General features: G+C 44.8%; 1 protein-coding gene across 1 annotated transcript in view; it reads left to right on the forward strand.

Moving 5' to 3' along the window:
• Positions 1 to 16,438, forward strand: part of ATP23 (ATP23 metallopeptidase and ATP synthase assembly factor homolog) — a 99,398-nt gene that overhangs the window by 16,025 nt on the left and 66,935 nt on the right. The gene's annotated exons all lie outside the window — the stretch shown is intronic.

The raw sequence follows: 16,438 nt of genomic DNA on the forward strand, positions 1-16,438 counted from the left end.
CACTTTTTAAATGGGTAACTTTTGGGAGTTTCCACTGTGGTCCAATGGGATCAGCCGTATCTGCAGTGCCAGGATGCAGGTTTGATCCCTGGCACAGTGGGTTAAAGGATCCAGTGTTGCTGTGGCAATGATAGGTTGCAAAAATAATTAAAAAAAAATAAATGGGTGACTTTTGGAGTTCCTTGGTGGTGCAGTGGGTTAAAGATCTGGTGTTGTCACTGCTGTGGTGTAGGTTCTATCCCTGGACCAGTGGAATTCCACATGCTGCGTGGTGGTGCCCCCCCCCCCCAAAAAGTGCCTGTTTCTCCACACTCCTGCCAACACTGGGCATTATCAGTTTTAATTTTTATTAATCTGATAGGTGGGAAATGCTGCCTCATGGTTTTGATTTGTCTTAATTATGAGTGAGCCTGGATATATTTTCACAGGATTACTGGCCTTTTGCATACTTTTTATGTTTTTATTCTTTGTTTTTCTATTGGGTAGTTTGCTTTTTCTTGATTGTCCTAATTGATTTGCCTTTTTGTTTTTTGGTTTTTTTTTTTTGGTCTTTTTAGGGCCGCACCCACGGTATATGAGGTTCCCAGGCTAGGGGTCTAAGCAGAGCTATAGCCACCGGCTTACACTACAGCCACGCAATGTCAGATCCGAGCTGCATCTGCGACCTACACCACAGCTCATGGCAACACCAGATCCTTAACCCACTGAGCGAGGCCAGGGATCAAACCCGCAACCTCATGGTTCCTAGTCGTATTCGTTTCTGCTGCACCACCACAGGAACTTCCATCCTAATTGATTTGTAAGGATTTCTGAATGTTAAAGAAATTTGCTTCTGTTCTGCCATATATGTGGCTCTATGTTAGACTCATAGCCCTTAACTGCAGCCCATTGGTGATGGAATTAGGGAAACCTTAGCCTCTGTAACACGTTGCCCCTTTACCCTTGAACACTTGCCCATATTGAGCAATCAAGTAATTGGAGGCTTTGTGGGGGCGACAGGGGGAGCAGTGTTGCCCTGTGCAAGTGGAGGAGGCTGAGGAGGGGAGCGTGTGTGGTGTGATATTAAGGCCTCTGTAGCCTCGCTCAGTGGGTTAAGGATCCCGTGTTGCTATGAGCTGCAATGTAGGTCACAGATGTGGCTCAGATCCAGCATTGCTGTGGCTGTGGTGTAGGCTGGCAGCTGCAGCTCCAATGTGACCCCTAGCCTGGGAACTTCCATATGCCGTGGGTGCAGCCCTAAAAGACAAAAAAAAAAAAACAAAAAAAAAACCTAATGCCTAGATGAGTCAGTCTGAGGCATCTTGGGGAGCTTGGCTACACTTGGCTGACGCCAAAAGCAGGGGATTGAATGGCTCTGACGGTCCAGATGTGCCAGGCACCCAGCTTGAGGGGAGGCGTTGGGGGCTGGGCGGGGGAAGGAAGCTCAAGAAAGCTGATTTGCTCCAGGTCACTGGGCCATGAGTGGCCAAGCTCCGTCTCAGCTCAAGACTGGCTCCCTCCCCAGGCCACCTCTTTACAGTCATACTAATGAGTCTTCCATGATTAGGCTCAATTAGGGGAGGACTCAGCTTTTATAAAGAGGTTTGTCAGGAGACCCTTCTAACAAGAGAGTAAAATGAGGACGTATTTTAAATAGATGGCCATCTCCACAGTGAAATTTCACACTTCTGTGTTTTAATGTTAGTAATTGGCTTAAGTAGTCCTTCCAGGAGAACATAGGTAAATGAACAGTAATTATAATTGGTCTCTATTGAAAAAGAGCAATAGTCTTAATAGTCCCGTTCACTCCTGAAAGAATGTTCCACACGGAAATCAGTCAGGAATACATTTTCCCCCCTCTCGCATTTGGTCGAATTCGGTTGACCCCAGACTTACTCCTGGAGTTCCCGTTGTGGCGCAGTGGTTAATGAATCCGACTAGGAACCATGAGGTTGCAGGTTTGATCCCTGCCCTTGCTCAGTGGGTTGAGGATCTGGCGTTGCCGTGAGCTGTGGTGTAGGTCGCAGGAATGGCTTGGATCCTACGTTGCTGAGGCTGTGGTGTAGGCCAGTGGCTTCAGCTCCGATTCGACCCCTAGCCTTGGAACCTCCATATGCCGAGAGAGCAGCCCAAGAAATAGCAAAAAGACAAAAACAAACAAACAAACAAAAACCAAACCAAACAAAAAAACTTACGCCTCACTCCTTTTTCCATTCAACAACTGTTTACACAATGCATGCTTTGTGCCATTTTGCGAAGAGCTGAGGAAGTGGTGAACAGGCACTGACTCAGGTCCTGCCCTCCCGGAGCCTAGTGTCTAGGGGAGAAGATAATCAGGAAACAAGTAAAGAAACAAGTACTTCACGGCTGTCATCTGTGCCCTGCGGGTCGCCCACAGCTGCTGCGACAGAGAATAATAGGTGGACCACCTTTAGTTGAGGGGACCCAGAGAATGTCACATACATTTTGTGTGTGATTGGGTACTAATGTTATTTCTCGGTTAAAAATACATTCTATGGAGTACCTGCTGTGGTGCAACGGGATTGGCAGCATCTTTGGAGCCCTGGGACATAGGTTTGATCCATGGCCCAGCAGAGTGGGTTAAGGATGTTGCTGCAGCTGTGGCTTAGGTTGCGACCGTGACTTGGATCTGATCCCTGGCCCAGGAACTCCATATGCCCTGGAGCAGCCAAAAACGAAAAAAAAAAAGAAAAAGAAAAAGAAAAAAAAAACAACAAAAAAAACCTGACTTATAATCAGCGCCCCCATCAACATTTTTTTTTTTTTTTTTTTTTTTTTTTTTTTTTAAAGCGCAGGATAAACAGCTCTACTCTGAGAAGATGAAAGCAGGATGTGGAATGATTTCTTCTGGGGGCTATAAAACTAAGACAAGGATGAGGGTCCCTGGATGGCCCCTTCTGCTCAGGTCTTTGGAAAGGGAGCACCAGGCACCCCTAGTGCAGGCTTTTCTTGCTATGTGGGTGTGAATCATGATTTTTTTTTTTTTTTTTTTTTTTTTTTTTTTTTTTTTTTTGCTTTTTAGAGCCGCTCCCAAGGCAGATGGAAGTTCCGAGGCCAGGGGTTGAATTGGAGCCACAGCTGCTGGCCTACGTCACAGCCACAGCAACACCAGATATGAGCCGCATCTTCAGCCTACACCACCGCTCACAGCAATGCTGGAACCCTGGCACACTGAGTGAGGCAAGGGATCCAACCCGCATCCTCATGGATACTAGTCAGATTCGTTTCCTCTGCATCACAACGGGAACTCCTGAATTGTGATTTTTAATGGAAATTTCTTTTTTAAAAATAAAAAAAAACTAATGGCCATACCTGCGGCATATGGGATTTCCTAGGCCAAGGATTGAATCCAAGCCTCAGCTGTGGCACCCCCAGATCTTTTAACCCTGCACTGGGCCGGGGATTGAACTTGTGCCTCGGCAGAGATCTGAGCTGCTGCAGTCAGGTTCTCAACACATTGCACCACAGCGGGAACTCCGGAAATTTCGATCTTGAGGTAAATAACTCTCACTCATCTTTAATGGGAGGACCTGAGAACATCTAAAGAGAATATAAATTCTGGAGGTGTGTCCTGAACTAACATGAAAAACTCCTCTCCTGAGTTTACTGCCTTTCAAGATAGAGCAGCTTCCTCCAAGCAGGTTTGGAAGATTTACTTTCTGTGCCCCATCCCCCACTCCCCTTCCCACATGCCAGCCCACCAAGTGCCAAGCTAGCAGCACGTGGCTTAACTGTTCTCTTGGCCCAGGAAATGTCTCTGCTCAGGAGGAGTTTTCTCAGTTCACAAACACTTTCATTTTGGTTGTTCGAGCCATGATGAGAACACCAGGCTTTCCAGAATATAATTTGATGCTTGTGGTTGGGATTCACTATCCATGTCCCAGGACTTTTGGGGAGACTTTTAGTTAGTTGTGCCTTTAGTTATGTATGTGTAGAACTTAGATAGCATTAAACTTTCTGTTCACTCATTTCTTCACTTGCCAGATGTTTACAAAATGCACACTCTGTGCCATTTTGCTAAGAGCTGGGAAAGTGATGACCAGAAGAGAGCCGGGTCCTCTCTCAGGTGTGGCCATTAAAATGTCCCTAACCAAACTACCGTCCTTAAGCAAAACACCATTTGTTAACACACCTAGACACCTCATGAGATTTTGGATTCACCTAAATCCTCAGTCCATATTCAAATTTCTGATCTCTTACTTGGCCTGGAAGAGAGCCTCTCTTTTCTTTTTTCTTTTTTGTCTTTTTAGGGCTGCACCCGAGGCATATGGAAGTTCCCAGGCTAAGGATCAAATTGGAGCTGTAGCCACTGGCCTACATACACCACAGCCACAGCAACACCAGATCTGAGCCATGTCTGCATCCTACACCACGGGTCACAGCAACGCTGGATCCTTAACTCACTGAGCAAGGCCAGGGATCGAACCTGTGTCCTCATGGATACTAGTCAGATTCATTTCCACTGAGCCACTAAGGGAACTCCAAAGAGGGCCTCTTTTTCCAACCAATGTATATAAAGTTTGCAGCGTTGCTCCTCTTTCTTCCTATGTTTTCACTTTCTGAGCAAAGTAACGTATAGCTCTAGACAATTTCCAGGTATTTGTCTCACCTGTGGGAGATGTTTCACTTTTCAGGAAGAAGGAATAAAGAAAGCGTGATTCTGAAATGCACCTGATAGAAATTACATCCTGGCCGCCATTAAACTGGTATTTGGGGGCCCTCTGGTGGCCAGAAGGGTTTTTAGCACAAGCGTGGAATCCCTGTTGCCCTCTCGTGGCAAGAGGCAGTACGACACTCAAGGAATCCTTTCCCCTGCCTTGCATAGGATTACAGAAATAAAGATACAGATCAGGAAGGAAGTGAGTTAACAGCTAACGTTTACTTAACACCCATAAAGGAGATAGGACTCTGAGATGAGCCAGGAGAGCGCCAGCACTGGCATGGCATCTGCGATTGCTGCCTGCTGCCCGCAGGATATTTAAGAAAATCCCAAATAAGAAAATCCAAATATACAGTTTTGTGTGCCTGGGGTGTGAATGTATGACATATTCCCAATTGTTATTTTTTGATCACACAGAATTCTGAATCACAGAATTTTAGAGCTGGAAAGATCTTAGAAATTAGACAACAAAATTTTATTGAAAAAATCTTTTCTTTTCTTTTTTATAGACGCACCTGCAGCATATGGAAGTTTCCAGGCTCGGTCAAAGCAGAGCTGAAGCTGCCAGGCACAGTCACAGCAATGCCAGATCTGAACCGGATCTATGACCTACCTGAAGCTTGTGGCAACTCAGGATCCTTACTGAGTGAGGCCAGGAATCAAACGTGCATCCTCAGAGACTCTAAGTTGGGTTCTTAACCTGCCGAAAAACAACAGGAACTCCTTTGATTGAATTTTTACTATTGGCCTCTGTACTAAGTGCTGTTAGAGAGATAAGGTGAATTAGATAAGCCCTAACCTCAAGGAGTTAAAAGTAGGGAGGTAAAGACAGATATACGAACGAGTAAGTGCCATGTAGGCTGCAGGGACAGTGGAAGAGCATGCATGAGGTAGGACAGAGATGCAGACTGGCCATCTCCACCTGGAGGGCAGAGAAGGCTTGAAAGAGAGGAGGTAGCACCTGATTTGTGTTGCAGAATAGAGAGTTTTCCAGGTGGGCTGGGTGAAGGTGGAGCTAGAAGAGGGGGGCCCAGGCAGTTGGAAAGCACAGGCAGGGAGGCAGGATGGTGCATCGGCTGTCCAGGTACTACAGGTATGGATGTAGCTGATGGTGGGAGGGATACAGTGGAGGCTCCATAAATCCTTGCTGAATGAACGCATGAGAGAAGAATGTTGCTGTTGGGAGTGGTGAGAGAGGAGGGTGAAGAGGTTATGTGGGGACAGATCACAACACCCCTAAGGAATATGGACATCATGAGGTGGTAGCTCATTGTGATTTGGTTTGCATTTCCCTGATGTTCCGTGATGTTGAGCACCTCGTCATGTCCCTGTGCATGTACTTTGGAAAAAGCGTCTTGTATTCAGCTCCTCTGCCCATTTTAAAATCAAATCAAATTGGTTTTGTTTTTGTTTTATTTTATTTGCTATTGAGTTGTATGAGTTCTTAAAATATTTGGGATATTAAGCCATTATCATATATAGCATTTGAAAGTATTTTCTTCTATTCCATAGGTTGCCTTTTTTTTTTTGTCTTTTGTCTTTTTAGGGCCTCATCTGGGACATATGGAGGTTCCCAGGCTAGGGGTCGAATCAGAGCTGTTGCTGCTGGCCTACACCACAGCTCACAGCAATGCCAGATCCTTAACCCCCTGAGCGAGGCCAGGGATCGAACCCACAACCTCAAGGTCCCTGGTCGGATTCATTTCCGCTGTGCCACGACGGGAACTCCCCATAGGTTGCCTTTTGATTTTGTTGATGGTTTCCTTTGCAGAACTACTTTAGTTTGATGTTGTTCCACTTGTTTATTTTTGCTTCTGTTGTCTTTGCTTTTGGTATCAAAAAAAAAAAAAAAAAATCATTGGCGTTCCCTGGTGGCTCAGTGAGTTAAGAATCCAATGTTGTCACTGCTGTAGCTTGGGCTCCATCCCTGGCACGGAACTTCCACATGCCTTGGGCACGGCCAAAAAATAAAAAATAAAAAATAAAAAAATAAAAAAGTAAAAATAAAATTTTAAAAAGAAGAGAAGAAAAAGAAAAGAAATGCATTCTGATTGCTTTACCAGCTCACTGGGACTCTCACCCTCTCCCAACACTCCCAGATCCTTGCAGGTGCAGGCCCCTGAGGCTGAAGCTTCCTTCCCTCGGTGGGAATCACCTTTGGAGGTGACTGAGGTGTGGGGAGGGGGATGAGGGAGAGATCAGAGCTGGGATAGAAGGATCAGGAGAAGGACGTAGGTTCTACCTGTCCCCCGAGGATAAAAGTGACGGGCTTGGGGAGAGGGTGTAGGAGAATGGATGTTTTATCTTTCAGACCTTGAAATAAATAGTTCCACATCAAAACAACCATGAGAGAATGTGATGTGCCCTTTGCCACCCTGGCGAGCTCCCGAAATGGAAGAGGCCACCATTTCGTCTGTTGTGTCAGGGAGATGGTTTAATGAAAGGGACAGTGGAAAACTTTGAGTTTTGAAAACAAAATGGTCTATCAGCGACAAAACAGTTTTAATATTTTAGGTGTGTGTGTGTATGTGTGTATACACACTTGAGAGAGAGGGAGAGAAGAGAGAGAGGAAAGGGTTTTTAGGCAAGCCAGGCTTCAAGCTCTGAACAATTTTTTTTGTTTGTAACTTTTTAGATTGGCTGCTTAATTTCGTTTTAAACTAAATATTTAAAAGACCATCTAGGAGTTCCTGTTGTGGTGTAGTAGAAATGAATCCGATTAGAACCATGAGGTTATGTGTTCGATCCCTGGCCTCACTCAGTGGGTTAAGGATCTGGCCTTGGTGTGAGCTGTGGTGTAGATTGCAGATGCGGCTTGGATCCTGCGTTGCTGTGGCTGTGGTGTAGGCCAGCAACTGTAGCTCTGATTCAACCCCTACCCTGGGAACCTCCATATGCCATAAAAAAAGCAGAAAAAAAAATATAAAAGACCATCTATACTGATGAAGGCAATTATTACCAAGGCCCATATTGATTCTTTCCTCCTTTTTTTTTTTTTTTTTGGCTGACCCACGACATTTGGAGTTCCCCAGCCAGGGATCAGCTCCAAGCCACATTTTCAATCTATGCTGCACCTGTAGTAATGCAAGATTCTTTAACCCACTGTGCCAGGCTGGACAACAGAGATTGAACCTGCATCCTGCCACTGCAGACATGCCATTGATCCTGTTGCAACACAGCAGGAACTTCTCACAGGGATTACTTCTAAAAATCAAGGATGCTATGAGGAAATGTCTAGGGCAAATCTCCTTTGCAAAGGAGACCGTTGAAGGTGGTACCTGTTTCCCTCTGTCATGCAGCCTCCTGCCCCAGATCTCTGTAAGCGTAACAACAGGCAGACCTACGACGTTTCCAAGAGCTGTGAGCTGAGCTGAGGCCAATGTTCTGGCGTAAAACATGAGTCTCCGAGAAGGGAGAGGGATGAATGACATTCCCCAAGGTACAGCCAAGGGTGGGTTGATTGCTGATGGGTAGAAGGAAACAAAGAGAATGTGGGTGAGCAGAAGTTGTTTCACAAGCGATGGACACACTTTAATGGCACTTTACATTTAGTGATACCTGTTCTATGCGATTTAAACAATTTTGCATCTATTTTTTTTTTCTGTAAGATTTTTAGGGAAGGGTCATTGCTTATTGTCTTTGACAATTTTTTTTTTTTTTGGCTACACCTCGGCATGCAGATGTTCCCTGTCCAGGGATTGAGGGCACCCCAGAGCAGTGACAAGGCTGGATCCTTAACTGATGGGCCACCAGGGACCTCCAGTCATTAGCAATTTAGAGCGACTTATTTTATGAGATCCCTTCTGGACAGTAAATGTGGACTTTTATTTACTTTTTTTTTTTTTTGAAAGAAGAAAAGTTGGAGTGGGAGGTCACAGCCTGGTCTGAGGAGCAAGAGGAGTGGGGAGCTGTTGGGGCCCAAGTGCATTGGATCTTTCATTGGGGGTGAGGGCTTGGGTGGTACTTTGCTAATTAGCAACTAAAAGAAGACTATGGAAGCTGTTGAGGACAAACATTGCCACCCACAATATTTGCTAAGGGGGCAGGTCACCAGCCTCACTTTCTCAGTGCTTGGAACGGAGCAAGCAGCACAAATGTGGCTAGAAAGGTGTGGGAGGTAGAACGATGGTCCCCTAATGCCTAGCATCTGTGAATATGTTAAATTATATGGTGAAAGAGACTTGGCAGGAGGAATTAAGATTATGAAGCTTAAAATAGGGAGATTATCCTGGATCATCCGAGTGGGGCAACTGTAATCACATTGTAATCACATGAGCCTTTAAAATTGGAAGAGAAAGCCAGGAAAATGAGTCAGAGAAATGAGACCGAAGAAGAGGCAGGAGAGGCTCGAAGCTTGAGAAGGTCACAGACCTTGGCTTTGAAGGTGGAAGAAGAGGGCCATGTCCAAGAGGGCAGGCTCTGGAAGGTGGGAACAGCAGTCAGATGACAGCCAGCAAGGAAATGGGGGCCTCAGTCCTACAACCACAAGGAACTAATTCTGCCAACAACCTGCATGAGCAAGCAAAGGGGTTTTCCCCTAGAGCTTCCAGAAGGGAATGCCGCCCTGCCACCACCTTGGTTTTAGCCGGGAGAGATGATATCAGACTTCCAACCTGCAGTACTGTATGTAGCATAGTAACTTAGTTTTAAGTTTCTACATTTATGGTGATTTGATACTTAAGCAATAGAAAAACAATACTGCATGCCAAGCATGACTTAATTGTTTTTTTTTTCTTTCTTTTTCTTTTTAGGATCGATCCTATGGCATATGGAAATTCCCAGGCTAGGGGTTGAATTGGAGCTACAGCTGCCAGCCTATGCCACAGCCACTGCAACACAGGATCTGAGCTGCATCTGTAACCTACACCTCAGCTCACAGCAATGCTGGCTCCTTAACTCACTGAATGAGGCCAGGGATCAAACCTGTGTCCTCATAGATACCGCTGAGCCATGATGGGAACTCCACGACTTAATATCTTATTGCAGTGGTCCTTCACTTTTTGAGGGTCATGGACCCTTTGAGAAGGTGATGAAGGCTACATGTCTTCTATCTAGAAGAATTCATATGCATATAAAACTGAATACAATTTCAAGAGGTTCATGAACCCACAAAGCACATCTCATGGACCAGGTTACAAACCTTCGCAGGAGGTCATGTCCAGAGGAGACAAGCTGGGTAGGAGGAGACTTCCTAGTGATAACTTGTTATCTCCCGTTGAAGGCTGTCATCGTACCCAGGACGGCATGTAGCTGGGTTGCATGGAATTAATTCAGTTTCAATGAAATGAATTTCCTAGATACTGAAGCTAGAAGGCAAACCATCTCAGCCTGATCTTTTGCTGATGAGCTCCCTGGAATGGGGCCCCATCGTTGAGAATGACAGTCAGTGTTCATCAGACACCACTGAAATCTAATGATTTGAGGATCATCCAAAGGTTTAGAGAATAACAAAGCATTGACATCAAAATTTTGAGGCATAAATATTATTTAATAACTCATATATGCACTTATATGAAAAGAGCCTTCAGAGGCCTCTGATTACTTAGAGGAATGATGGTCACTTGCTGCTCTTTGATTGTTTTTTTGGGCCCCACCCGTGGCATGTGGAAGTTCCTGGGCCAGGGATCAAACCCTCACCACAGCAGCCACTTGAGCTGCTGTAGTGACAGTGCAGGATCCTTAACCCGCTGTGCCACAAGGGAACTCCGCTTGCTGCTCCCTCGGATCATATACACAGTGGTACCGCTGGCAAGACTGTGTGAAGGAAGGGAAAACAAGAAAAATCGAAAGATTATTTTTTCAACAGATTTTAATTCAATCTGCTTCATCTAAAGAAGTCTTCTTTGACCTTCTTTTCACATCATGGTCCTTTAACACACATCTATTTATTTTAATTTTTGCCATTAAAAATAAAATATTAGGAGTTACCACTGTGGTACAGTGGGTTAAGACCTTGACTGCTGTGGCGCAGTGGGTTAAAGATCTGGTATTGCTGCAGCCGTGGCTTGGATTTCATCCCTGGCCCAGGAACAGATCCCATAGGCTGTGGATGTGGCCATTAAAAAAAAATAGAATCTTGATATTGGAAAAGACCTGCAAAATAATTTCTTTTTAAAGTAAGGAAGCATAGATTAGAAGACGGAAAAAATATAAAGTATAAAGCTAGCTTTCTGGCCTTCCTTCCATGGTGTTTTTCTGTCAGAGGCTGAAGTTCCTTCTCTCCTTCTTCTGTTACCACTACCAGTTATTATTTATTGAGCTACTCTTGTGTCAGATACCAAAACCATCGTTATGAATCCTATGGGAACTCTACAAAGTAGATCTTACCATCCCCATTTATAGATGACAAAACAGAGACCTAGAGGGACTATTATTTATTTATTTATTTTTGTCTTTTTAGGGCTGCACCCACAGCATATGGAGATTCCCAGGCTAGGGGTCTAGTCAGAGCTGTAGCTGAGGGCCTATACCACAGCCACAGCAATGCCAGAACCGAGCCACGTCTGTGACCTACACCACAGTTCACGGCAACGCTGGATCCTTAACCCTCCAAGCGAGGCCAGGGATCGAACCTACAACCTCATGGTCCCTAGTCGGATAGGTTAACCACTGCACCACAACAGGAACTTCTAGAGGGACTATTACAATGTATCAAGGTCATAAAGCTTATTAATGCAGAGCCAAGAGTCAAACCTAACCTTTTTCAGTCCAGAGCCTGTGCTATTTCCAATATGCTGCACAGCCTTTGCAAGCTGAGGAAAGGGAGGACCCACAGTGGTCTTGGCAAAGTGCAAGCGGATGATTGGTGAGGCGGCCAAGGGATGGAGGAGTGAAGGGTAAGAAAGAAAGCGAAGGAAAGACAGAAGAGAGGAGGAGTTCCCGTTGTGGCGCAGTGGAAACGAATCCAACTAGGAACCATGAGGTTGTGGGTTCGATCCTTGGCCTTGCTCAGTGGGTGAAGGATCTGACATTGCTGTGAGAAGTGGTGCAGGTTGCAGACATGGCTTGGATCCTGTATTGCTGTGGCTGTGGCGTAGGCCGGCAGCAGTAGCTCTGATTCAACCCTAGCCTGGGAACCTCTATATGCTGCGGGTGCGGCCCCAAAAAGCCAGACCAAAAAAAAAAAAAAAAAAATAGGACAGAAGAGATGAGCATATGTGGGGAACAGTGGTCAGGTGATGGGCTGGGGTGAACAGAATGTTTTCTTCCACCATCCATAGGTCATGGCTTGGAGGCACTTCCTTGACAGCCAGCCAGGCGAGTGGGCTTTGAGGAGGTGGAAGAGGAAGGCATTGAATTGTTTACCTCCTTCAAAGAGGAGCTATGTCTTGTGGCTGGTTCCACAGTCTTTGCCCATTGACAGATGTGCTTTTTCTTGCCTGGGGTTCTGAGGATGCTAAGAACAAAGTGAGGGTTAAAGCCTTGTGCCTTCTTTTTTTTTTTTTTGTCTTGTTGTTGTTGTTGTTGTTGCTATTTCTTGGGCCGCTCCCGCGGCATATGGAGGTTCCCAGGCTAGGGGTTGAATCGGAGCTGTAGCCACCGGCCTACGCCAGAGCCGCAGCAACGCGGAATCCGAGCCGCGTCTGCAACCTACACCACAGCTCACGGCAACGCCGGATCGTTAACCCACTGAGCAAGGGCAGGGACCGAACCCGCAACCTCATGGTTCCTAGTCGGATTCGTTAACCACTGCGCCACAACGGGAACTCCCCTTGTGCCTTCTATTCCCTCTACTCATTCAATATCCCTGAGCTTCTTGGGACTGGCAGTGTGCATGGAGTCAGACCCAGGGAATAGCTGTTCTCTGCTGTCTCCTCCTTGCGTGTATCTCTTGGTGACATTTCATTTCATACCCACAGGTTTAGCATATCTTTGTTTCCTTGTGCCAAAGTTTCCAAAAGTGGAAACATTTTTTTTTTAAAACAGGATGAAAATACATGAATGAAACTATGATACACTTTGTAGGGAAGATAAACATAGCACCCCTTCTTTGAGACAAAGATAATAACAGGGCTGTGTGGGTATAAACTTGAGTGGTTATTTCAGGGCATGTCTCTGCTGTAGCTGGCTGTGGGGTGACAGCCAGCCTGACGACACGTTTTGGACATGCACCATGCCTTTTTCCAGGTTCTGAACCACATGATTCAAAGCACAGCTGCAAAAAACAAAGAAACAAACAAAAACCCACCAAAAACAAACAAAAACCAGGAGTTCCCATCGTGGTGCAGTGGAAATGAATCCAACTAGGAATCACGAGGTTGTGGGTTCGATCCCTGGCCTCGCTTAGTGGATTAAGGATCCGGTGTTGCTGTGAGCTGTGGTGTAGGTTGCAGACGCGGCTCGGATCCCGCGTTGCTGTGGCTCTGGCGTAGGCTGGCAGCTGTAGCTCTGATTCCACCCCTAGCCTGGGAACTTCCCTATGCTGTGGGTGCGGCCCTAAAAAGACAAAAGACAAAACAAACAAACAAACAAACAAAAAACAAACCTCCCCAAACCCAACAGAAAATCCATGTGGTTCCCAAACCATGTACGGAAAACTGTGAGTGCAAGGGGTGCTTATAGTTCTTGGGCTTCCACATAAAATTCTTTTGGGAAAAGAAGCATTTTAGGATATAAAGACAGACATGAATTATGGCTATGGTAGTTGCATTTTAAACATTTTAATTAAAAAATCATCACTAATTATTTTCATTTTTAATTTTCTTCCAGTTTTATTGAGAGAGAATTGCCACATGGCACTGTGTTTGTTTAAGGCATAATGATTTGCCTTACATACAACAGGAAATGATGATCACAAGAGTGACCATCCATCATCTCATATAGATACGAAATGAAAGAAATAGAAAAAAACACTTTTTTTGGTCATGAGAACTGTTAGGACTTATTATCTTAACAATTTTCATGTACAACAGTGTTAAATATAGTTACCATATCGTATATTTACATACCTAGTTCTTATTTATTTTTTTGCTATTTTAGGGCCGCACCCATGGCATATGGAGGTTCCCAGGCTAAGGGTCCAATTGGAGCTACCACTGCCGGCCTCCACTGCAGCCACAGCAACAAGGGATCAGAGCTGTGTCTGCGAGCTACGCTACAGCTCCTGGCAATGCCGGATCCTCAGCCCACTGAGCGAGGCCAGGGATTGAACCCACATCCTCATGGATCGTAGTCGGGTTCGTTAACCGCTGATCCACGCAGTTAACTCCCCCTAGTTTATTTATCTTATAACTGGAAGTTTGTAGTGCATTTTGACTGCCTTCATCCAATTTCCCCTTCCTTCTCATATGTCTCTGGTAACCACAAATATGATCTATTTTTCTATAAGTTTGTTTGTATGTGTTTGAAGTCTGTTTGACACACCAGTAGGTCATTCCCTCTGATACAACACAGTGATTTTGTTCTATACATTTCAAAATGATCACTGCAGTAAGCCTGGTTATGATATGGTAAGTCACCACACAAAGATAATTCTCAGTTAATGACTATGTTCCCACACACGCTACATTTCATACTTGTGACTCATTCATTTTGCAACTGTAAGTTTGTATCTCTTAATCTCCCTCACCTATTTCTTTCTTCCCTCCACCCTGTTCTCTGGTATCTATCATCTGTTTGTTCCCTGTACCTACAACTGTTTCTGTTTTGTTATGTTTGTTCATTTGTTTTGTTTTTTTAGATTGCATATAAATGAAATCATACAGTATTTGTCTGCAGAAGAGAATTTGGCAGTATCTAAGAAAACTACATATGAGTTTACCCTTTGATCCATTTCTGCAGGAATTTATCCTGAAGAAATATCTCCAATGATATAAAACTACACATGCATAAGATTATATATTGCTGTGTTTTTGTAATTGCAAAACGTTGGCGCTAACCTAAATATGAATACTGTAGGAGACAGATTGGATATACATAGCAGAGAACTATACCCATAATAGAATATCAGGCAGCTTTTGTAGAGTGGTTTCAGTGAAAATCAAGATTTACTCTTCAGGGAGTTCTTGTCGTGGCTCCGCAGTAATGAACCCAACTAGTACCCATGAGAATGAGATTCGATCCCTGGCCTCACTCGGTGGGTTAAAGGATCCAGCCTTGCTGTGAATCGTGGTGTAGGTTGCAGATGTGGCTTGGGTTCCAAGTTTCTGTGGCTGTGGTGTAGGCTGACAGCTACAGTTCTGACTTGACCCCTAGCCTGGGAACTTCCATATGCTGAGGGTGTGGCCCTAAAAAAAAAAAAAGAAAAAAAAGAAAAAGAAAAAAAATTTACTCTTTAGTGAGAAAAAGCAAAGAGCAAAAGAGAATAAATAGTATGCTATGTTTGGAGTAAGAAATAAGGGGCAACAATATACAGGTATCTGCTCATTTTTTACAAAAACATATATTGGAAGAATAAACCAGAAACGGATGAAATTTACCTAGTGGTGGAGGGTGGAAAGGGAATGCGAGGGATACAAGAGAGAATGACGCTTCTCAGGTAAGTATTTGCATGTTTTTGTTTTTGTTTTTTAAGCGCCACACCTGCCACATATGGAGGTTCCCAGGCTAGGGGTCAGATCTGAGCAGCAGCTGATGGCCTAAGCCATAGCCACAGCAACGCTGGATCTGTGCCGTGTCTGCAAACCACACCACAGCTCACGACAATGCAGGATCCTTAACCCACTGAGTGAGGCCAGGGATCAAACCTGAGTCCTCTTGGATACTTGTCGGGTTCGCTAACTGCTGAGCCATATTGGGAACTCCCCCCCTCCCTTTTTTTTTTTTTTTTTTTTTGTAAATTTTGACTTTAGAAGCATGATTTTTTTTGTTTTTGTTTTTTGTTATAGGGGTAGCTAGACAGGTGAAATGCAGTATAATGCACCTATTATGCTGTTTTGGCTAAAGGTGACAGGGTCTGTCTCTTTCTCTAAGGAAGTGGGATTCCAAGGTACTTAAATTTTCCAAACCGCTTTAATCAGACTCACTTGGCTACAAGAAATAGACTCTTTGAGCTAAAGGTAGTAATTGCAACAGGGGGGAAAATTTCCTGGTATGCCACAAATAGGACACATACTGGGATTAGGCCTCAGACTGTAGTCTCTCTGACTGTAGCTAAAGAATGGGTCTAGATTTAAGCTGAACTGTGTGGACCTTCGCTCCGTTCTTGACATTAATGTGATTGAGTGACATCTTGTACCTTTTTGTGTTCAACTGGCCAGCCTAGGGATTGGCTACTCAAGTCAGACATGTCCTTTTAGCTCTTGGCTAAAAGTAACAGAAAATCGCAAAGTTGTTTCAACTTTGTCTTATATAACAAAAATATGGAGATAGGGCATGTCCCCAATGACCTCATCAAGGACCCAGGATCTGTCCCTCTTTCACTTTTGTCATTCTCAGCATGTTGGCTTTTCCTTTCAAGTTGGCTTCCTTCATGATTCCAAGTTGTCATGTGTCACAGCTTCCAGGGTTGGCAACACTAGGATACAGGAAATGAACGGTACCTATCATGTGTTGTGTTTTTTTTTGGGGGGGGGGCCGCCCCTGTGGCATATGGTAGTTCCCAGGCTAGGGGTCAAATTGGAGCTACAGCTGCCAGCCTACACCACAGCCACAGCAATGTCAGATACAAGCTGCATCTGCCACCTACACCACAGCTCACGGCAATGCCGGATCCTTAACCCACTGAGCGAGGCCAGGTATGGAACTTGAAACCTTGTGGTTCCTAGTCAGATTCGTTTCCACTGCGGCACGACGGGAACTCCCCACGTGTTCTTTTTTAAGAGTAACTTTCCCAGAAGG

This window comes from Sus scrofa, chromosome 5 (genome assembly GCF_000003025.6).
Source record: "Sus scrofa isolate TJ Tabasco breed Duroc chromosome 5, Sscrofa11.1, whole genome shotgun sequence".
NCBI lineage: Eukaryota > Metazoa > Chordata > Mammalia > Artiodactyla > Suidae > Sus > Sus scrofa.